At 38.2% G+C, this 25,243-nt stretch overlaps 1 long non-coding RNA gene across 1 annotated transcript; it reads right to left on the reverse strand.

The window, feature by feature from the left end:
• Positions 1 to 1,477: 1,477 nt before the first annotated feature.
• LOC109188690 lies at positions 1,478 to 23,572 on the reverse strand. The gene is made up of 3 exons (XR_002055479.1): positions 23,500 to 23,572; positions 18,829 to 18,831; positions 1,478 to 1,490 (listed from the first exon to the last, which is right to left on the reverse strand). It is a non-coding gene; the product is annotated as an uncharacterized LOC109188690 (long non-coding RNA).
• Between the last annotated feature and the right edge of the window lie 1,671 nt (positions 23,573 to 25,243).

A 25,243-nucleotide genomic window follows, 5' to 3' on the forward strand; every position in this document is an offset into this window, starting at 1 on the left:
TATTACCATAAACATGAAACCATATATCAGGAATTTGACAAATTCGCCATTTATATGGAAAACCCCAAAAATTAGGGCTTAGTGAGCCAGTGACTCACTGACTCACGTACAAATTAGGGCTCACAAAGTCACAATTTCATCACAAATCGCAGAATAATGCAAATAATCAGAATATACAGAAACCCCACAAACTATCCAAGTATCAATCATAAATAACACAACTTACACAAGAACCCTAAAAAAATAGTATTAAAAACATGTTTTCGATTACTTGTTTTCTCCAATATTTTCCCGGAGAACTAGGTCATCAACTTCACTCTTCAAGCAATCAACACAGCCACACAGGGACACTATACGTCTGGACACAGGGGCTTCCACCAAGGCTTCGTTGGCTTGAGAGTTGAGGCTTCCACCACGGCTCAAGAGTAGGGCTGTGCAGAACGAGTGAACTACAGAACCCTCGAAGCCTATGAGAGACTGAGACTAGTCGAGAAACTTAGAGTCTTAGAGAAGATAAGAGAGTGAAGAGTCTGAGTCTCTGAGACTCTGAGTCTCAGAGAGTGAGAGAGTGAGAGAGAAGTAAAAGCTGCGCAGCTGAGAGATGAAGCCCTAAGCAAACCCTAGCGCATATAAGGCATATATATATAATCCCCACACGACGTCGTATTATCCATATACATATAATATATATATATATATATATATATATATATATATATATATATATATATATATATATATATATATATATATATATATATATATATATATATATATATAGGGACGCACTCAGGTGCGAATAAGTGCCCAGGAAGGAAATGCGAACGAATCAGCGCGTGACACGTGTCCAGATCTAATAACTTAAAAAAAAACGCGGTGGCATTTTCGTAAATAATTGAACATCGAAGTGCATGTAAAATCTCTTATAAGTGCACCTATTTTCACCTATAAGTGCATGTAATTTTGCCTTGTTAGCATTCACTTTCCGCAACCATTCATGCACCTGGGTGTGCTTATAACTATCTGTGCAACTATTTATAACTATAAGTGCAACTACTTATAACTATATGTGCACCTACTTTCACCTATAAGTGCATGTAATTTTGTCTTGTTAACATTCATTTGATCTGAGTTCAGCGGGTAGTAATACTCCTGAAAACCACTCGCAAACATTCATACACCTAGATGCAACTACTTATACCTATGTGTGCAACTACTTAGAATTATAGGTGCAACTACTTAGAACTATGAGTGCAACTAAGTATTGATGCTCAGTGTAAATTTTTACTTGCACCTATAATACATTTTACATGCACTTGTAATACATTTTACTTGCACTTCGATGTTCAATTATTTACGAAAATGCCACCGCGTTTTTTAAAAAAATCAGTGTTTCTCATCCATTAGATCTGGACACGTAGAAGAACAGAATCCATTCCTATTTCGCGCCTGGGCGAGTCGTTCGCACCCGAGTGCAACTCTCTCTCTCTCTCTCTATATATATATATATATATATATATATATATATATATATATATATATATATATATATATATATATATATATATATATATAGTTTCGGGTTTTCGGACGGATCGAGTTTCTTTTTAGCCAACCCTAACCGATTACATATTAAATCGGAAATTCCAAACAAAGGGCGTCGGGTTGCTATTCGGTTTCGGTTATCCGCTCCGAGAACAACGACGGGGCGCGGGTCGGACGGGTTATGCACAGCCCTATAAATAACAATGTTAGATATGCAACTAATATTTATTTTCGAAAAGTCCGTGAAGGATTTAATGTTCTCAATGAGAAAAATGAAAATCGCAATATTAGCACATGCTTAAAGATGGAGTTTTTGAAATGAAAGACTTGGGAAATCAAGTATTGTCTTGACCTGCAGATCGAGTATCTCCTTGAAAGAATGTAACCAGTTAGCCTACGTTGAAAAACATCTTGAAGATGTTTTATATGGATAAGTATCATTTACTTATCATATTAACGGTTGTCCAATCTCTTGAAGTAGATAAGGAACCGTTTGGACTCGAAAAGGATAATGAAGATACATTATGACCAAATTTCCATTATTTCATTGTCGTTGGAAAATCACTTTCGCATAAGAAGTTCTATAATTGCAACATGCCTGTTTTTTGTGATGAAATTGCTAGAAACATTTAGCGCTCCTCCTACAATGAAATATTGGAATATGGCTTAACATAGAGCCGTCAAAACGGGCTTAGCCCGTCGGGTAAGCCCGCCCCGCCCTGCGAAAAGGACGGGACGGGCTTTGATATTTTGAGCCCGTATTTTGGCAGGCTTTTTTGCCCGCCCCGCCTAACCCGTGGGCTTTGCGGGCCGACGGGGGCCTGCCAAATATATAATAATAAAATTATTATAATAAATAAATAATATAATATATATATATAATTATATATAGTCATTGAGTTTTTGGTTACAGTTTTCATTGTAACCAAAACAACATATATTTATACATTCATTTTGTTTTGGTTACAGTTCACTGTAAACTGTAATCAAAACAAAATTCAATAATCAAGTTTAAAATTCAATAACTATATATATATAATCAAATTTTAAAAAATTAGTACATTGTATAAATTATTCGTTATTGATTTATGAATTAACACATTATGTATTTGATTATTTGTTAATTATTTTTATATTTAAAAAATTACAAATACATTAATATATGTTTAAACTATCCAAATTATTTTAGTATACACTTATTGCCTTTTTATATTAATATAATTTTTATTTAATATTAAAACTTTTAAGATTTGGCGGGCCCCCGCCAAGGCCCGCGGGCTTAAGGCGGGGCGGGGCGGGCCGACCTCCCCTAGACTCGTATTTTGGCGGGTTTTTTAGCCCGCCCCCGCCATATGGCGGGATTTGGCGGGCCTAGGCGGGCCCCGCCCCACCGGCCCGTTTCGACAGCAACTGCAATTTCCTTTCTTCACCAGCCTTCTTCATTTCCATATTACAATGTTGTACGACCCAATAGACTTTAAGTGCAATCTCTACGGGCAAATGAAAGCTTTTCCAAAAACCAACCGATAAAGGGACATCCCAATCGTAGTTTTGTAAGCTGTCTGATAATCCCATAGAGCATCATTTAATCATAAGCTCCAATCTTTTCTACCTGTGCTCACAGTATTTTCCAAAATGGATTTTACCTCTCTATTGGACACTTCAGCTTGCCCATTGGTTTGGGGATGGTACGCTGTAGCTGTTCTGTGATGCACTCCATACTTCTTAAACAATGCTTCAATTACTTTATTGCAAAAATGACTCCCTTGATCACTTATAACAGCACGCGGAACTCCAAATCTGTTAAAGATGTTAGATTTCATAAAACCTACAACCACTGAAGAATCATCAGTTTTGGTGGCTTTTGCTTCCACCCATTTCAACACATAATCAATAGCTAACAGAATATATTGAAAGCCACAAAATGATGGAAAAGGTCCCATGAAATCAATACCCCACACATCAAATATTTCCACAATCAAAATAGGAATTTGGGGCATTTCATTCCTATCAGATAATGAACCAGTCTTTTGACATTTTTCACAAGTTTTACAGCACAAATATGCATCTTTAAATAGATTTTCCCAAATACAAACCACTATCGAACACTTTTCTCGCAGTTCATTTTAAACTAAAGTGACCACCACATGCATAATTATGACAAAAAGCTAAAACTGACTGCTGTTCATTTTCAGGCACACATCGTCTTATAACTTGGTCAACACAAAATTTCCACAGATATGGTTCATCCCAAACATAATATTTAGCTTCACTTCTTATTTTTTCTTTCCTAGACTTACTAATGTAACAAGGTAGAGCTCCAGTAACTAAGTAATTAACAAGATCAACATACCAAGGAACCATACCTGACAATTGGAATAATTGTTCATTAGGAAAATTTTCAAAAATAGGAAGTATATCTTCATCTCTTACCAATCTACTTAGATGATCCGCCATCGGATTTTCAGCTCCCTTTCGATCCTTTATTGTCAAATCAAACTCCTGAAGTAATAAAATCCATCTTATCAGCCTGGGCTTAGATTCTTTTTTCCCCAAAAGATACTTTAATGCTGCATGGTCAGAAAAAACTATGACTTTAGAACCAAGCAAATAAGATCTAAATTTATCTAAAGAAAAAATAACAGCTAAAAGTTCTTTTTTTCAGTTGTGGAGTAACTGCATTGTGCAGCATTCAATATTCTTGAAGCATAGTATATGACATGACTTTGCTTCCCAACTCTTTGGCCTAAAACAGCTCCAATTGCATAGTTGCTAGCATCGCACATAATCTCAAAGGGTAATTCCCAGTTTGGAGGTTGAATAACATGCGCACTTGTTAGCAGTGCCTTAAGCTTGTCAAAAGCTTCTTGACATTCCTTTGCGAACTCAAAAGTAACCTCCTTTTGCAATAGTTTAAACAATGGGACATCAATCCTTGAGAAATCCTAAATAAACTTGCGATAAAATTCTGCATGTCCAAGAAAAGTACGAACTTCCCTAACATTTGTAGGGTAAGGTAAGTTCACAATCAAATCTACTTTAGCTTTATCAACTTCTATCCCCCTAGCTGAAATTACATGCCCTAACACAATTCCTTGACTAACCATAAAATGAAATTTTTCATAATTCAGAACTAAATTAGCATCAATACATCTTTTTAAAACTTTAGACAAATTATTTAAACACACTTCAAATGAATCACCATAAACAGTAAAGTCATCCATAAACACTTCTATGCAACTCTTAATAAACTCAGAAAAAATACTCATCATGCATCTTTGAAACGTTCCAGGTGCATTACATAAGCCAAACAGCATCCGCCTGAACGCAAATGTTCCAAATGGGCAGGTAAAAGTAGTTTTTTTCTTGGTCTTCTTGAGCAATGGCTATCTGATAGTAACCTGAAAATTCATCAAAAAAGCAAAGACAAGATTTTCTAGCTAACCTTTCTAACATTTGATCAACAAAAGGTTGTCAAAAGCTAACTTATTAGCAGTGCCTTAAGCTTGTCAAAAGCTTCTTGACATTCCTTTCCGAACTCAAAAGTAACCTCCTTTTGCAATAGTTTAGACAATGGGACAGCAATCTTAAATAAACCTGCTATAAAATCCTGAATGTCCAAGAAAAAAACGAACTTCCCTAACGTTTGTAGGGTAAGGTAAGTTCACAATCAAATCTACTTTAGCTTTATCATCTTCTATCCCCCTAGCTGAAATTACATGCCCTAACACAATTCCTTGTGATAGGAATATTTTTGTAACAAAGTTTTGATGAGTCAAATGTACTTTAGATCCCCTTAGAATTTAGGTCTTTAGTACAGGTATCATATATCATAATATCAAAGTGAGTATGCAAAGGAAAGTCTACCACATGAAGAACAAAATTAATTTGGAGAATTAATTTTGGTCCTACAAGTATTCATCTGGAACAGAAGTACTAAACAATGGCGTTACAAAGAATAATTGGATGAGCTTAATGATGAAAGGTAGAAATCCTTACATACAACGATCACACCTGAGATCAATTCCCCCAAATGATTTATTTTTTATAAGCCGGAATTCAAAAGGAGCACAATGTCTCAAAAAGAAGCACAATCCCTCAAGTCAAACAAGCACACTGTGTTGAAGTCAAAGAAGCAATATGCGAAAAGAGCACAATGTAGCCAAATCAGAAAAGCACGATGTAGCAAGTCAAAGAAGCAAGAAATACCAAGTCAAACAAGCAAGATCTGATTTTTAAGCACAATGCGTCTCAAAGGAGCAAGATGTGACAAAGAAGCAAGATGATCAGAAAATAGATAAATTCGAAAGAATTTATGTTGGTACATCTCACATGTCACAAGAATCCAAATTGCCTGAAGATATGATCAGAACGGTTGAAAATTTATGAAGGCATGGATAAAAATCTTATCCTAGAAATAAATTCTATCAGAAGAACTTATTGCAAAGAGACGTTGGAACTTCAAAATAGACAAGGAAAATAATATTTTAGAAACAACTTAAAAATCAAGTTGAAATAAAATATTATCTTGTCAGGCAAGTTGACAATCAAATCAAATTGAAGACCCACCATTGTCAACAATATCAGGCTACAAGATTCAAACTTCAAAAATCAAAATATCCCACTCCAACGGATATATTTGATTATCTATAAAAGGCCATGAAGACTTGAAGATACAACACAGATGAACAAGTGCGAATTCTAGAAATACAAGTGCTCAAATATTCATTGAAAAATCTAGAAGAGAGACTTAGTCTGAATAGTCTCAAAATTAGTTGAAGAGAGATACAGTTGCCTTTGTATTTGTAATTGTAAAAAGAGTATAGCTGTGTGCAAAATACTCTAGTGAGTGTAGCTGTGTGCAAAACACTCGTAGTTGCTAAGTGTATCTGTGTGCAAAACACTTAGTTGGCGTTTGAGTATAGCTGTGTGCGAAATACTCGGAGTTGAGTGTAGCTGTGTGCGAGACACTCGAAGTTGGGTGTAGCTGTGTGCAAGACATTCGGAAGAAGTGCTTGTGTAGCGCTTATTCACTATTGTAACTGTGTGTGGAAAATAGTGAATTACTCCTAGAAGTGAATGGAGTAAAGTGGACTAGGAAGATTACGCCACTTCCGAACCACTATAAATTGCCTCTCTCATTTACATACCGCACTTACATAATTTGCTTTATTATTTGACTAACCCGTTTACTATTCACTGTTAATCTTAATCTTTCGGGTTTAATGTGTTCTCACGTATGCATGCAACTCAAACTTTCCATACTTAACATTTGAATTATTCTAAGCAAGTTTGACGTGTTGCATGTGACATTCATCATACGGTTGACGTGACGCGAAGTCTTATTTATAATCTTGAATATTATTGTTAAATATTGAGTGAACCATCTCCTTTAAATATTCAAGATATTCATGTCATCCTTACACATCATCTGAGCTTATCTTACATGTGCATGTGATTATATTTATTGATATAACTCTTTATACATATTTATTCCGCTGTGCAGTTCAAGTTAAACTCTTCTCTATTTACTTGTTACTTAGAGTTGAAGTTACCAAAGAGTTATTTAATTTAGAAAAAGTTTAGAAAGTCTATTCACCCCCCCCCCCTCTAGACTTTCTACCACCCTATCGGGACCAACACCTTGACTAACCATAAAATGGCATTTTTCATAATTCAAAACTAAATTAGCATCAATACATCTTTTTAAAACTTTAGACACATTATTAAATACACTTCAAATGAATCACCATAAACAGTAAAGTCATCCATAAACACTTCTATGCAACTCTCAATAAACTCAGAAAAAATACTCATCATGCATCTTTGAAATGTTCCAGGTGCATTACATAAGCCAAACAGCATCCGCCTGAACGCAAATGTTCCAAATGGGCAGGTAAAAGTAGTTTTTTCTTGGTCTTCTTGAGTAATGGCTATTTGATAGTAACCTGAAAATTCATCCAAAAAGCAAAAACAAGATTTTCCAGCTAACCTTTCTAACATTTGATCAACAAAAGGTAAAGGAAAATGATCTTTTTCTTGTAGCTAAGTTCAGTTTTCTAAAATCTATGCACATTTTCCAACCATTTTGTACTCTCATTGGCACCAATTCATTCTTTTGATTTCGTACTACAGTTATACCAATTTTCTTTGGAACTACATGCACTGGACCTACCCATTCACTATCAGAAATCGGGTAAATTATACCTGCATCCAAGAGTTTAAGAAGCTCTTTAAATACCACATCCTTCAACGTTGGGTTGAGTCTTCTCTGTGGCTCCCTTACTGGCCTGTCATCTTCTTCCAAATGGATTTTATGCATACAAACGGCTGGACTTATACCTTGTATATCAGCTAAAGTCCAACCCATTGCAGTTTTGTGTTCTTTCAACAGTGAAACCAGCTTATCTTCTTGTTCCTGTGACAACTTATTTGAGATAATAACGGGTAATGTCTCTCCCTCACCTATGTATACATACTTGAGGTGATCAGGCAGAGTTTTCAACTCTAAAGTTGGAGCCCGTAACACAGATGGCAACATTTTTTCATGAGTTAAAGTAAAATCAACATTTGCAGAATTTAAACTAGATATTACAGCTGATAAAACTTCATTAGAGGAATCAACAAACTCATCTAAATCAAATTCAACTTCTAAATCAAACAAATTTCCAACAAAACTATCTTCAAAAATTAAACATCTTGCACTATTGAATCAACTACATCCACATGATAAAGAGAATGATAATCATCAGGGAACTTCATTGCATTAGAAATATTAAATTTAGCAATTTCTCCATTAAACTCAACAGAAAGAATACCTTTATCAACATCTATCTTTGTTTTAGCAGTTTTCATAAATGGTCTACCTAACAAAATTGGAGTTGATTGATCTATTGCATCATCATTCATTTTCAAAAAATAAAAAGCAACCGGAAAAACCAGCCCATTAACTTGCACTAAAACATCCTCTACGACTCCAACTGGATGCACACAAGAACGATCAGCTAATTGAACAACTATTCTAGTTTCATGCAAAGAATTTATATTTAAAGCTTGATAAATGGAAAACGACATGACATTTATTGATGCACCTAAATATAACATGTCACGCTTAATCTCTTTATTACCAATTATACAAGGTAGGGTGAACATACATGGATCCTTGCACTTTTTAGGTAGATCATTACTTATCATGGCTGAAAAATTCTTACCCAATATGATGGTCTCCTTGCTCTTCAACTTCCTCTTATTGGTACAAAGTTCCTTTAGAAACTTTGCATACTTAGGAATTTGCTTTATGGCTTCTAGTAAGGGGATGTTGATTTCCACCTTTCTAAAGGTTTCCAAAATCTGGTTTTCATGTTCTTCTTCTTTTGATTTTGCTAACCTTGAAGGAAAAAGGGGGTAGAGACGAATCATATTGACCAAAAGAGGATTCAGAATTACCTTGGATTTTTCATTGGCGATAGACTCACTTTCCTCCTTTGATTTTTCCTCTTTTTCCTCTTTCACTGATAATGGAGATTCGGGCTGAAGTTGCTTACCACTTCTCAATGTGATTGCATTCACATTTTCTTTAGGGTTCACCTCAGTTTGTGATGGTAGTTTCCCCGAAGCCTTAGCTTCCAACTTTCTAACAGATGTGGCTAATTGGAAAATTTGATTGCCCAATTGTTGAATACCAGCTCTTGTTTCTTGTTGAAACCGTTGAGTGTTATTAGCAAGTGCTTTAACAATTTCATCTAAAGACATACCAGAATTTGAAGCTTGGGGTTGAGATTGCTGAGGTGTTTGGAATTGTCTAAAATTCTGACTTTGAAACCTTGGTTGCGCCCCTTGATTCCCATAGCTCAAGTTTGAATGATCTCTCCATTCAGGATTATACTGGTTTGAAAAGGGATCATATTTTCGGTTGGGTTGACTAGGAAATCCCCCTATTGCATTCAACTCTTGATTTGGATTGGGCACATGTCTGTGGGATGCCCGACAAACGAACATATTCCACATGCTCCCGTAGATTGCATTTGTCCTACAGCCATTTGACGCACAAGAGTAGTCAAATCTGAAATTTTATTCTCAAGTTGAGAAGTACTTACCTTGTTAACTCTACGGATAGACCTATCTACTCGTGTCCCATATTGTTGAGAGTTTTCTGCCATGATTGATATTAATTGTCTAGCATCAATGGGCGTCTTATCAGCCAAAGAACCACCACTGGCTGCATCCACCATACTTCTATCCATACGTAACAACCCTTCATAGAAGTATTGTATCAGGTGTTGGTCTGAGATTTGATGGTGTGGACAGATAGCACACAGCTCCTTGAATCTTTCTCAATACTCATACAATGTTTCACCTGTACATTGTCATATCCCATATATTTCCTTCCTAATATTAGTTGCCCTAGATGCAGGGAAGAATTTTTCTAGAAATATTTTTTTCACATCATTCCACGTGTTAACTTAATCAGGGGGAAGATTATAGAGTCAATCATTTGCTTTATCTTTTAATGAAAATGGAAAGGCTCTAAGACTTATATACTCATCAGTCACCCCACGTGGTTTCATACATGCACAAACTACTTGAAACTCTTTCAAGTGTTTATGTGGGTCTTCACTATCCAAACCTCAAAAAATAGGGAGTAAATGAATCAAACCAGATTTTAAAGCAAAATCAACCTCAAGATTTGGTATTGTTATACAAAGAGGTTGTTGGTTTAGATTCGGTGCAGCTAACCCCCTAAGTGTTCTATTGTCTGGTTCAGCCATTTTACTTACGACTTCCTCATTTACTGGATCACAGGTTGAATTTACCTCTTTAGAACTCGAGGAGCTATTTCTTTGCTTTGTTCCTTTCCTTAGTTGCCTTGCAACTTTCTCAATCTCAGGGATATATTGCAATTCTCCTGAATGAGAGGAACGAGCCATGCAACACTAAGGACAACAGAAACAATCACAAAGAAAAATTCAAGAAACGATTTTAGTTCCCCGGCAATGGCGCCAAAATTTGGTAGGGTTGTCGAAGCCCTACAAATTTAATACTGGCTCACTCCACTAATTTGTAGTAGTGGCAAAACCAGGTCAAATCCCAAAAGAACTATTGAATTTCGTTTCTTAAATTAAAAGGACTCACATCAAGGAAATTTAGGGGGTTTGAGAAGAATAAATAAAATAAACAGTAATTAATAACAAGCTCAAAGATGTAGAATTCTGATTCAAGGAAAATTGAATGGTAAAGATGTGACTTAGATCATTGGCTCTTACAAATAAAGTTTAGATTCAAGTATTTAGCGAAAGACTAATTAGGATAGTCATAACTAGTCTTTGATCTCCCTGAATTAATTGATTCAAATTAAGCATTCGAACCAACAACTGTTATTGAATAAACTGGGGACGATAGCATTCCATTTTCACCCAATAACATCATTACACTTAAATGGAAAATAACTAAGCCTAAATCATAGATTGAGATAGCTACAACTTGCAACTTAGTCTTCATGTCCTTTGTGTACTAATCACATCAATATAATTAATACAAGCTACTCGGTCTAATCGTTTATGACAATTACGGATCATAAACTCATAGATAGCAATAGGATAAACAATAATAAACTAAGTCGTCAATTTAATTTATTATATTATTAATTTTCCTGAAAAATCAACTCTGGAAGAGCAGGAAGTAAATGAATCCAACAAATTAATTGAAATAGAACCTCCATAAATTCACAACTAAAACTTCAAATACCTTGAATCAGATTAAGGAAATTTAGCCAGAGAGTAAATTATTCTAAAATATTAAGAATTTGAAAGAAACAATCTGCCCCAAAATACATCAAATAACTTTCCATTTATAGGGTTCCAAATCAACAAGCTTCCCTAAAATTCAGGTTCTTATCGCATCTTTCTCTACCAACTTCATCTTCAAAAAACTTTGTTTAATTTCCACCTGAAACCTTCCACGAATGAATCGGTCGAAATCTCTCTTGCGCCTTAGCTTCTTCGTCTCGCGTCCGCACCCTGCCGAAACAAAACAAAAAGCATAAATAAAATATAGTACTAAATGTACGTACAGCAAACAAATGAAATTAAAGAAAAGAAAGTAAAGTTTAATTAGGATTATTAAAGAAGTGGGACCCTGTAATACTTATTCATTTTAACTAATAAAGTTTATTTATCAATCTAATTATTAATTAAGTTCCATAATCCTAATATAACAAAATATACTAAAAATTATGAAATATAAAATATAAATAATAAAACTAACCTATAAGAACTTATTTAAATCAAGGTATAAAATATGCTCATTAGACGCGTCAAAAATTTTCAGTGAAGTTTCATCACTTTTCAAAATAGCATACAGTAAAAATTCTTGCACAGATTGGCGACAGTTTGGTTTTTGGACTATATTTCAGCTTAGGAATATCCAAATTAAGTGATTCTTGCGTCATTGGAAAGATGACCTCGACGGGCTACAACTGTTATGAAGACATCAAATTCTATATGAGAAGGGAAAATGGTCAAAATAAGCCTGAAAATTGGACCTACGTCACTGGGAGAGATTTTGAAAAGTTGTGTGGAAATTTCCTAATCTATTCCTATTGAGATTCAACTATAAAATGTCCATCTTTTTTCAACTCTAGGGCATTCATTCCAAATTTTTGGAGACAAGCAAGAAGAAAGCTAGAGAGATTTGGGAGAATCACTTGGTTTATTCTTGTATTCTTTTTGAATACTTGTAAACTCTTTATAATTGCTATGGATTCTATATTAGCCATGTGTGGCTAATTTTTCTTAGAGATTCTTGGGTAAAAAGTATTTATGAACCTATGTGCTTGTGCTCTCATATTCTTTAATATATTAATATTTGGATTTTATACTTGTATATTGCAATTGTGATTTATGTTGTTGATGCTTGTAATTAGTGGCCATAGTTACTTGTTTCATAGCTTTCTTTGTGTCATAATGGGAGTTAGGCATAATTTAGGGCACACACAATTGCATTTAACTGTTGCACCTTGGGAGAGGGCAAATTGGTTAAGCAGGTTAATTCTTGGTTATTACACATCGGGAGATGGTTGTAGTTAGGAATTTATTTTGAATGCTTGTTCTTGTATTGTTGTGTGTTTATATCGCGTGAGCGAATATTCACTTGTTTTAGGTTAGAGATTACGGGAGTAACTCTTCCCCTTGTTGCATTCTCACACTTGTTTGAACCCAATTGCACATTAGATTGGCACTAGGTGATTAAATACTTGAATCCCATGAATCTCATTCTCTCTCTATTGTTTTCACAAACTTGCTACTTTGTTTTCCTTTAATTATTTTAATCAACCATCTATGATAATCATTAGGATTAGCTTCACAAGAATAGATTAGTAGTCAGTGCTTGATATGCCCCAATTTCCTGTGGATCGATAACATGATACTCCTGGTAATTATTTGTTTGAGAATTATATTGCAATCAATTTTTGATGGACTACTTGGGTACTGACTATTCAGTTTGATCCTCATGATGTCAAGTCCCAAACTGGTTGTGTTTTTGTTTTTACCCCCAATGTCTCATACGAGGACGGTAAATGTCGTGTTGCACATGTGATAAATTGGTATGTTTTTGAATATTTGACAATGTTTATATAACATCAAATTTCAACCCACGTGAGCTTTAGATTAGTCACGAGGTTATTATACAGAATGTTTACACTAGTGAAAATATTGAGAATTGTGCCATATCCCTTTTTTACACTCTTCTTGAAACAATATTTTTATTATATTAGAATGTGTAGACTTTGAATTGAAGATTGTTATCTTCATGGGGAGTGTCATTTACTTGAATCAATCAAGAAGATTGGGTCCTGAAGACTACAATTGCACTCTTTTTCCTTTGATTGAGTTTTGATATTATTTTTTCTTAATTAAAGGTTTTTTTTAACTAAGCCGTAGTGCAACACATGAATACATATGTGTCATGTACTCTTTTCCTCAACGAGTTTTTTCCCATTGGGTTTTTCTAGTGAAGTTTTTTAATGAGGCATGAATATGATAGAATAATGTCAAAAGGGAAAAGTTGCAGATGAATACTTGAATAGACAAACCCAAAAATCTTTAAGATTATATGCTGAAAGTTTATGATTGGTTATCATGAAGATTATGCCTTAAATGTTTATGATTGATTTATAGTTGTACTGAGCCCGAAAAGGCTTGATCCAGGCTTAAACTCGTGTACACGGGCACGAATGTTGTCCAGAAAGCCAACTTTCGGTACCATTTTAGGTTTCGGCCCTTGGGAGGCCGAGAGAGAGCAGCCAAAGCCGAAAGGTAACGCATCTGTCTACTCTCGTGCTCATGGTTCGAATCTGTCTGCTCTGTCTCCAGCCAAGGCCGAAAGGTAACACATATGTCTGCTCTCGTGCTCATGGTTCGAATTTGTCTACTCTGTCTGCTAGGTCCTAGAGGCCGAATCTGTCTGCTCTCGTGCTCATGGTTCGAATCTGTCTGCTATGAGATTTTGCACGAACCATTCGTTGGTTTATTCTACCATATTTGTTTTGGACTGTTGTGAGATTTAATTTTTCTGTTACGAAATTAATTTTGGATTAATTCCAATTTTAAATTGTGAATTAAATATCTTCTAATGGTTTTTTTTTTCAGATGTTACATACGTGGTTTTGAATGCCATCATGATAGCTATTAAGTACTCCATCTCCTATATAAGCTTGTGTAGGGGCAGTAGGTTTTCAAGAAGTAAAAAGGTATAAAGAAGAAACACAACACACGACGAAAATCACATTTTCTTCTCCAAAATTCTGCTCCTACTCCTTGAAACTGTGTTCTGCCCGTGCTCTTATTCGCCTGATTCATTCGCTTGGGTGTTCAAACGTCGAACCTTAGTACGTTTTATCCTAGGAAACCTAGGCTACAACACTCCTAGCACTTTTTGGAGGTAGCAAATAAGGTTTTAAGGAAACAATGTTTCGGTCGACTCGTACTAACCACTCTTCTTCATCTCATTTCTTTTGGTTTTGGGATTATGCTCTAAGCATCAAATCCTTTCTCCTTTCTTGTTGGTTGGAATTATAATATGAGGATTATGAGTTTCATTTTTGGTTGATATATATATATATATATATATATATATATATATTTCTGTGTGTGTGTGTATTTCAGATATATATCGAATAATATTTTATATATTTTCGTGTGTATATATAAATATTATTTTGCGATATTAAATCGACTTTGGTTCATATTTCCTAACAGTGGACACTTTTGATCCACCTTTACATTTGCTGTTAAACAGCCTTGAAGTGGGAGGGCAATTATATCTTTTCACGTGCTATTCTTCATCAGCCTTCAAACTTATTTGATGGCATAGCAATGAGTCTCTTTCGATTCCCTAACGCAAGGCGCCAACAACAACACAACTAGAAAGAACAGAAGCAAGGGTAACAATGTTAGGCCTTGTCCCATAAAACCTCAATCAATTGTAGACACAACAACATTGTTGAATCAAGAAATCCATGTTCCTGGGCAAATTAAATTAGCAATGCATCAAGGAAATTTGTAGTAATCGATTCACACAATATCATTTTTCAAAGAATTATGATACAGTAAATTGATCAATAATAAAGAATACTCTTAAATTACTCATAAATTGTTAAATCGTGCAGGTCTTCACTTTTCTGCTCGGAGCATACGATCTCGTCTTGCTCGTTACTGCCCTCCTTGAACCCACAGTCTCCGTCCCTCTTCTCTAAGGCATTCAGCTTCGTCCCTCGTTTCAGTGCTTCTGCGGATGTCCCTAACTTCCTATTAGTTGATTGGCTTGAATCACATCAAAAAAGGCCTTTTTGGACTGAGACTAAGTTTTAGTGCAGAAGATGCTGTCATGTACCAACTTGGACGCTTCTTTGATATGGGACAATTTGAACGATTCAGGCAGATTTTTCACCATTCAACCTATAGGATTCTGCTTGGGCATCGAGAGAGGAAATCTTTGAGTAGTTTGTAGTGATGAGATGTCTGCGGAAGATATGTTTGTTGTTAATGAATATGAATATAATAATTGAGTCGGTAAATATGTTGAACAAATAATACTTGGATAAAAATAATTATCTTGACAAGTTGTTGTAGAAAGACTCCTTAAATCAAGGATAATCTCTTATTTTGAACAAGACTCCATGAGGCCTTCAAATTTAATTGCTCTTTCAGACCTAATGAGCTCAAAACTCGCCCAGTCAAGCCTAAATGCCTAATGCAGCATAAATTAATTAAACAAACTAATTAGGTTACTTCCAAAGTGATGTGGAATATATTTATTATTATTATAATTTAAAAACATATAATAATAATAATAATGATAATAATAATAATAATAATAATAATAATAATAATAATTAAAAACATATGTAATAATAATAATGATAATGATAATGATAATGATAATGATAATGATAATGATAATGATAATGATAATAATAATAATAATAATAATAATAATAATAATAATAATACATTTTTTGTATAGGGGTATTTGTCTTTTAAACACATATTCCATTATATTCCTCTTTTTTTTTTTTTTTTTTTTTTTTGAAAATCAAAGTTTATATTCCATCGAAATAACATGAGATACAACTTGAAGGGATTACATCCCAAAAACCAAGGACAGAAGAAGAACCAGTCGTCTGTGCAAACACATGAGCTACGTGATTCGCTGACCTCTTGACATGGAAAACAACAATGTTCCCAATGCCATTTGCAATCACACGACATTGCTCAATAAAAGAACCAGCATACGAAAAGTCATGACGGACAGAATTAACCAAACACTGAAATAATATTCCTAAACTCAACCAAACACTGAAATAATATTCCTAAACTCTATACCTTCAACGAACCAAACAAAAGAATACAATTCCTAATATATTCCTGGCTTATTCCATTCCCTATGGATTACTATTCTTAATCCCTTAAAAATCATTCCGTGAACCAAACATGCTGTAAGTGTTTCATAACCAAACCCAAACCCCCTCTGTGCATACCCTGCAATCACTCCACTCCATGTGATAACATTCAACTCAATCTCTTGATGTCGCATTCTTTCAGATAACCCTAGAGCTTCAGTAAATCTCCCTATCTGGGAGTACCCAGTGACCATTGCATTCCATGAAAGCAGATCTTTCACCTCTATATGTTCAAACACTTTGTTGGCTTCATTCATCTGCTCACACTTTGCATACCCGTGAATTTGTTTGCCTAGCCGGGTTGCCTTTGCAGGAGCACAGTCTGGAAGTACATTCACTAAACTATCGCATCTTGCAATCATCAAACCAAACACCCCAACACTCTCCTAAAATCTTGACTCTGCGCATAGGCTGCCACAATAGAGTTCAAAGAAATAACATCGTCAATTCCTCTCACAATCGTTTCCTCAAACAACTTGTGCGCGTGGTCCATAGCGCCACATCGACCGTACATGGAGATAACGCCGTTGCATACGAAGACATTGGTGTCATGCCCAATCACCACGCAAAAAGCATGGACAGACTCTCCTCTGCGGAAGGAAAACAGCTCGCCACAAGCCTTGAGCATGTAAGGGAAAGTGTACCCATCGGGGGTCCACTTGAGCCTCTGCATCTCGCAAAAAAGCAAAACCATGTGCTCGTAGGAACGGAGGAGGACGCTGCGCTTGATCAAATTGTTCCACCAGAACACAAGCTGCAAGCACGCCGTTTCTGGGTCAACGAGAGGCCGCCTGTAACACCCTGTGTTACGGCTCCTAAGCTAGCTCGCCTCACCCCTCACTAAGCTCATGAAAAAAGGAAACCCCCTTTCGATGGGACGACAACTGCACCTCAGCCTTTCAAGAATTGAAAGAAAAGCTGACCACAGCACCCGTCCTAGCCCTTCCCTCCGGGATGGAAGGATTCGAAGTTTTCAGCGACGCCTCCAAAAAGGGACTGGGATGCGTACTAATGCAAAAAGACAAAGTAATAGCATACGCATCCAGGCAACTCAAAACCCACGAAGAAAATTACCCCACACACGACCTCGAGCTAGCTGCCATCGTGTTCGCCCTGAAAATTTGAAGACATTACCTATACGGAGTGCAATGCAAGATTTATACAGATCATAAAAGTCTGAAGTACATCTTCACCCAGAAAGATCTAAACATGCGACAACGAAGGTGGTTGGAACATATAAAAGATTACGACCTAGATATCCAGTACCACGAAGGGAAGGCTAACGTTGTGGCAGACGCCCTAAGCCGAAAGGCTAACCACTCCCTCAACACCACCTGGATCCTGCCAGACGAGCTATACAAGGACTTCCAAAGGTTGAACTTAGAAGTAGTAGAGCAAGGACAAACCAATTCTGAAATCCACCTATTCAGTGTCAGAATCATACCCACACTACTCGAAGAAATCAAGGCCGGGCAGCATCAAGACCCAGAACTAAATAAAATTCAACTCGACCTAACTCAGGGAAAGGACGGACCATTCGGAATATGCGAAGATGGCAGCCTCTGCTATCAGGGAAGATGGTGCGTACCCACGACACACCCCCACCTAAAGCAACAAATCCGGGAAGAAGGGCACAACTCACCATACTCGGTGCACCCCGGAGGCGACAAACTATACCAAGATGTGAAAAAGATGTTTTGGTGGCCCAACATTAAAAAGGAAATCGCAAACTTCGTGGGAAAATGTCTAAACTGCCAAAGGGTAAAAGCCGAGCGATGCAAGCCCAAAGGACTCGTACAACCCCTTGAGATACCACATGGGAAGTGGGACTCCATATCCATGGATTTCGTCGGAGGATTGCCCACAACACCAACAGGCAAGGATAAAATCTGGGTAATAGTGGACCGGCTAACCAAGACAGCACGGTTCATTGCTATGAAAGAAACATGGACAATGACATAACTAGCCAGGGCCTACCTGAACCGAGTCGTAAAGTACCACGAAATCCCCCGAAACATTGTGTCCGAAATCTCCCGAAACATTGTGTCCGATAGGGATCCCAGGTTCCTCTCACAATTCTGGAAGTCTTTACAAACAGCCATGGGGACACAACTAAACCTGAGCACTGCCTTCCACCCCACTACCGACGGCCAAACCGAGAGAACCATTCAGACTCTCGAAGACATGCTAAGAGCCTGCATGTTAGACTTCCAGGGGACGTGGGAAGAACATCTAGACCTCATCGAATTTTCTTACAACAACAGCTATCACGCAAGTATCCGCATGGCTCCCTACGAAGCGCTGTACGGTCAAAAATGTAGAACCCCCTTATGTTGGGAAGACATGGTCGGCCCAGTAGCGCTAGGACCCCAATACTTACAAGACACCATAACTAAAGTCAAAACACATACAAGAAAGAATGAAGGTCGCCCAAGACTGCCAAAAATCCTACGCCGACCTGGGAAGAAAGCAAGCCGAGTTCACCTCCAGAGAAAAAGTCTGGCTAAGAATCTCGCTCACACGAGGGGTAATGAGGTTCGGAAGAAAGGGGAAACTCAGTCCCCGGTTTATCGGCCCCTATGAAATCATAGAAAGAGTCGGGAACCTAGCCTACCGCCTCGCCCTACCCATCGAACTGGAGCGGGTAGACAACATATTCCACATATCCCAACTAAAGAAATATATACACGATCCAAGCCACGTACTACAACCCGAGGCCGTGGACCTTGACGACGCACTAACTTACGAAGAGAAACCCGTAAGGATCCTGGACACCAAGACAAGAACCACCCGCCAGCGAACCATAGAAATGGTAAAAATCCTCTGGACCAACCACGGGACCGAAGAGGCAACATGGGAACTCAAAGACACAATGAAGGAACGCTACCCCGAACTCTTCACACAAGGTAACCAAGGCGAAAGCATAGGATAATGGAAGAGGTCACTCAGCAAGGACCAAAGCTTCGGGGACGAAGCTTCCCGTTAAGGGGGGGAGAGTGTAACACCTCGTGTTACGGCCCCTAAACCAATTAATTATTTAAACATTTACACAAAAAGAATAGTTAAATTTCATTAATTAATTAGGAAGGGTCCACCATTAGCCCATGGACCCTCATCCCTAAATCCAACCCTTAGTCCTATAGGAAATAGAATTAGCTAAATCCATACCATTTAGATCCTAATTAGGACTCTTAGATATATAAATAAGGACCTAGGAGGCACCTAGTACTCACACCCCAATAACTTTCACCACACAAGAATTCCCAAGGATTCCCATATGAGAAATCATGAAAGAAGAAATCTTAAAGGAAAGATCCTTCATAGCCAATGAAATTAATTAAGGCTAAGAGGTAACCCATGTCTCAACAAAACCTATTTTCTTCGCTATAATCTCCTTCCTTGGCCCCCTCTATATGCTTGTGTCTTGATTAATTCCTCTATGCTAATTGTGATATATTCTTGATGATTGATAAGATGATTTATGTGTATTCTTGATAATCTTGATGATCTTGATGTTGAAAAGAGGTTCTTGATATTGATATGATGATTCTTGACAAATCTTGATATTTCTTGATGTTAAAAATAAATTGTGATTTTGATGATTTGGGAGGGATTAGAGCCCTAGGGTGGATTGGGAATTTGTGTTGTAATGTTCTTGATATATATATTTGGGTGGGAATTCGCATGTTCGGGTGTTGATTATGTTTAGAAGTCGTAATAGGATGAGTTATACGTGATTCTTGCTTTTGATCCATTAATTGCCTACGTGGTGTCGTTAATTGCGTTTAAAAGTGTCTAAGCATGGTTTCGAGTTCCACAAAGGATCCCGGGACGTAATTGTGATGAAAGAGTCAGTGGGGGGTAGGTGGGGGTAGGGGTACCTGCCACCTACCCGCTGCCCGAAAATCACCGCCAGGCAGCGGGCAGGCGCCAGGCAGGCGTTCGCCCGCCGGCAACCTGCTGCCCGGGCGATGATCTCCGGCGGGCAGCCGGCGGGTGACCCCCACCCACCGGCTACCGCTGGTCCGTACCCACCCCGGGTCTTTGGCTTCCCCGTTTGATGTTCCCCATTCCCCCGTGGTGTCCCAACGGACCCCGTTTGTCGTACTTGAGTCTAGTTTGATGTTTTGGGTACCGTTCGTAGGATAAAAGAGTCTTACGGATTGCATGCTAGTTGAATCGGTAACCCGTTGACCTAGGTGGAAGTCGTATGAACCCCTTAGGACTATTATTAGTATGTGAATGATCACACGTAAGCTTATTCATGTGTCTTCCCCTTCCCAATGTGCTATTATGTGCTACTATGTGCTATTGTGTGTTATGTGATGCATGATTCCCCAATTTGGTTGCGATCAAATTGGCTATACGGGCAGTTGGATGGGTTGAGAACCATCCCAACTGTTAACCAGGCCGGTTGCGATCGGTCAGGTATATAAATATTATATAGGGCTGCGGTCCACTGTTGGTTACTTATGAGCTGCGGTTCATCCTCCTGGCTGTGATCAGTGATTCACTTCTTGGGCTGCGGTCCACATGGGCCTCGGGTACGATGACCCACCTAACTGGACGCGCCAGGCGGTGTGTAGGGCCAATAAACCCGAGGAAGGCTATAGTCCACCGACCTGAGTAATCAGGCGGTGTGTAGGGCTACGGCTGGCTGCAATCCACCGAGTGATGGGCCAGCGGTGTGTAGGGTCGTAGTCTCCGAGGATCTTCGCCCACCGACTGAGTCTCTCAGCGGTGTGTAGGGCTTGATCCGCCACGGTCCACCGACTGTGCCCGTCAACGGTGTGTAGGGTCGTATGTCCCCCCTTGTAAAGGGGATCACAGTCCACCGACTGGGCGCGTCAGCGGTGTGTAGGATTGTGGTCCGACGTTGAGTTCGTCAGCGGTCTTTAAAGGGTTGGTTGCGATCAACTCCCTTCATGCTGCGGTATGAGGTAAGGTGCTGCGGGGCCGTGTTAGTGCTATATGCACTAACCCTCATGTTCGGGGCATGCGATTGGTCCCGTGGCGCCAGCTCAGTGTGATTGAGTGTCACAAATGATGATTGAACGATGATATGATTGATGTGGAAATAGACTGTGGCTTTAGTTGCGTATTCTTTATGATAATTCTACTTAACTGTTATCATTGATTGTTGTGCTTACCCCTATTTGCTAGGTCCATTCCTGGTTTTAAAACTAGAGTCTCTTAAGTATATATCTTCATGCTTCAAAATGATTTTTCGTATATCTATCTATAATGTATTTCAACGCGTTGGAGTGGGTTACCGGCATCATTTGCTGAACAGATATATTTGGCTTTCAGGCACAGATGATTAGCTCCCAGAGCGCGCTAGAGGAACTTGGAGTAGATAGATAGTTTTTCCTTTCGGCCTGCGTGCCATGATGATGTATTGAGGATATTTAGTTAGTTTAGCCTGTGCATCTGAGTTCTCCAGGCCAGCTCAGATGTGGCATAGCACCCCGCACTCGTATGTTTAGTACTACTCTGTTTTGGGATTTAATGAGAATTGACTTTTGATATATAAGTTTTAAAAGTTTCAAAATTTCGGGGTGTTACACCGCCGATGACTATGAGCTTGGCCTTGATAGAAGACTTGCATGGTTTCAGAAAATCGGAGAACGCTGAAGAGATGGTGCCCAAGAAGAGAAGAAGTAGGTAACGGTAGTTGAAGAAGAGCGGAGGAGGACAGCGGAGTTTGAGAATAGCACGTGAAAGGACACAATTGTCTTCTCACTTCACAGCTGTTTAACAACAAATGTAACGATGGACCAAAAGTGTCCACCTTTTAAAACGGCAGGGCAAAATGTGGCTAACTTAATAAAACCAGGTAAAATGTGTCCATCGCGCAATAAATGTAGGACCAAAAGTGAATTTAACTCTTACAAATTAATTACAATGATATTATATATATATATATATATATATATATATATATATATATATATATATAAAGGCTAAGGCTTTCATGCGGTGAAGGCCGCAAGTGAAAAATGCGGTTGAATCTCAGCCTTAGATCAACTCCTCCTTAAAAAAAAAAAAAAAAAAAAAAAATTCACCATCTACGATCTATAAGAATGTGCACCGGAAGGCACAACAATGTGCTCTGGAAGGCATTACAATATGCACTGGAAGGTAGAAATATATGTGCACTATAAGGCAGAAAAATATGCAACAATTATTGAAAAGACTAAATTTAATACATGATCTTCAACAAAAATCATAAACGATTACAATATTCAACTAAAATTAGTAACTAGTGATTCAATCAAGATCAAATGATCTTTATATATATATATATATATATATATATATATATATATATATATATATATATATATAGAGAGAGAGAGAGAGAGAGAGAGAGAAATGCGAACCAATCAGCGCTCACCACGTGTCAGCATTCATTGGTCGAGTGCACCTACTTTCATCTATAAGTGAACCAACTTTCGCCTGCAAGTGCATGTAGTTTTTGTCTGCATTCATTGATCAGGTGCACCTACTTTCACCTACAAGTGCACCTACTTTCGCCTGCAAGTACATGTAATTTTGCCTTGTTAACATTCATTGATCTGAGTTCGTTCTGTTTGGCATCGTTTTTGTTTTTGCGGGGAGTTCAGCCGGTAGTAGTACCCGTGAAAATCACCCGCAAACATTCATGCACCTAGGTGCAACTACTTATAACTATAGGTGCACTTAGTATTGATGCTTAGTGTAAAGTTTACTTGCACCTATAATACATTTTACATGCAATTGTAATACATTTTACTTGCACTTCGATGTTCAATTATTTACGAAAAGAGTTAATTCCAGCCATGGTCCTCCGAGTATTGTGATTTTCCAAAATTGATCCTCGTCTTTTAATTTGAACGAAAGAGACCCCCAACTATCAGATTTGTTCCAGCATTGGTCCTTCCGTTAACCATCAGTTTGTTAGGCGTTAGTGTAAGCGCTAAAATGGTCATTCCCTTAGGTATGTCTATGCACACTCTCTCCCTCATCTCTCTCCGCCGTGCTGAAGAAGAAAGGCCGCCATTTTCCCTTCTCTCCTCCTTCTCATTCTGAATGTGGCTCTGAAGAAAAGCACAAAGCTTGATCTGCATTTGCTGTCTCTAAGAAGCCACAGACATGCTTTCGTCTGCCGCCAGATTTATTCTATTGTTCTTCTTGTTTGGTGCAGATCACACTGTGTCCTCCTCCTCCGTGGCCGCCGTCGCTGTTCACAAACGCCGCGTTCTCCACCAGCCATTTTTCCATGTGGATTCTACCCCTCATGTTCCTTCGCCGCCGACGCTTACCACTCCGGACATCCCATTTTCTACTCCTGCCCCTGCCAATACCCCTTTCTTCCCGCCGTACTCTTCACCGCCTCCTCCGCCGTCCCTGTCTGCATTTGCTACCTTACCTGGGAACACTGCGGCTCTTACCGGGCAGTTTCTGCTACACGTGAAACCGAAGTAGTTCATCGGTAGCGGTGGCAGGATGAACTGGGTCTAGCTGATATCCACCACTTGTGCGATGGCACTGAGCGGCAGCCAATGCTGGAGTTATAAGACCCTTCGGTCGAGAAATGGATATACATCTGGGGGCTCTTTTCCTCGTGCAGTTCTCGCCCATGTGCTAATAAAGCAGAAGCGAGCAGCTTTGGTCGTCCACAACAGCGTGGCAAACTGCAAAACCAAAGCCAAACTTTCAAGAACTAGAATTGCTTTGAGATCCTCTGTACCTCATCAAGCATGTTTACGAGCTTTGCTTTCCTCATTTGAATTCCCTACCTCTCTGCGGTAATGAGCTCGGTGTTGTGGTTACCGCTGCTACTCTCGACTTCCGTTAGTCCATTGCCGGCAGTTTTGAACATTGGATGAGTCGCCGACGATACTTTGGCTTCAGAATTAGCACCTGATTTAGCGCTGAACGGCATTCACGCCATTGGAACAGAGATGCGAACGGACACTTTGCATCAAAGGTGCTAATTCTCCTACTTTGAACGGCCACGCCATTGGAACAAATGGTAAGAAGACACCTATCATATGAATGTACGCTTTTACCCCTATTTTTAACGTCAAACTAAAAGTAAATTCACGGAAGGACTATTTACTAATAGTGGAACGATTTTGATAGTCAAGGGTTTAATTCGTCCAAATTAAAAGATGAGGACCAAATTTGAAAAATCAGTATAGTCAGAGGACTAATACTGGAATTAACTCTTTACGAAAATGTCATCGCATTTTTTAAAAAAATCAGTGTTTCTCATCCATTAGATCTGAACACGTGGACGGATATCAGGCATTCACATATTCGCACCTGGGCGCTCCATTCGCACCAGAGTGCAATTCTATATATATATATATATAATACCTACAATCTTAAAACTAGAAGGCACAATGATGGATACCAGCATAGGAACCCAGCCAGACCATTTCTAGCAACAAATTGGGACATGACCAATCGATCGGGTTTTGACTCCTTAAACTAAATTACCCAACACCCCTCCATAACCCCAAAATAAATACCCCTTTTATTACCCCATAAACACCCATTATCACCCATTAAAATCCACTAACCTCTTAAATTACCACTAACCACCAATAAAATACCCTATTAACTACCCTTAAAAACCCCTTACCCACTATCTATTATCTTGTAGCAATAAGAAGGGAGGAATAATGAGAGGAAGGGGGGCTCCATTTCATTTTACACGAGAGAGCTATGCTGAAATACATGTACAAAATC

The sequence above is a fragment of the Ipomoea nil genome, unplaced genomic scaffold (assembly GCF_001879475.1).
Source record: "Ipomoea nil cultivar Tokyo-kokei standard unplaced genomic scaffold, Asagao_1.1 scaffold1474, whole genome shotgun sequence".
In the NCBI taxonomy this organism is placed as follows: Eukaryota; Viridiplantae; Streptophyta; class Magnoliopsida; order Solanales; family Convolvulaceae; genus Ipomoea; species Ipomoea nil.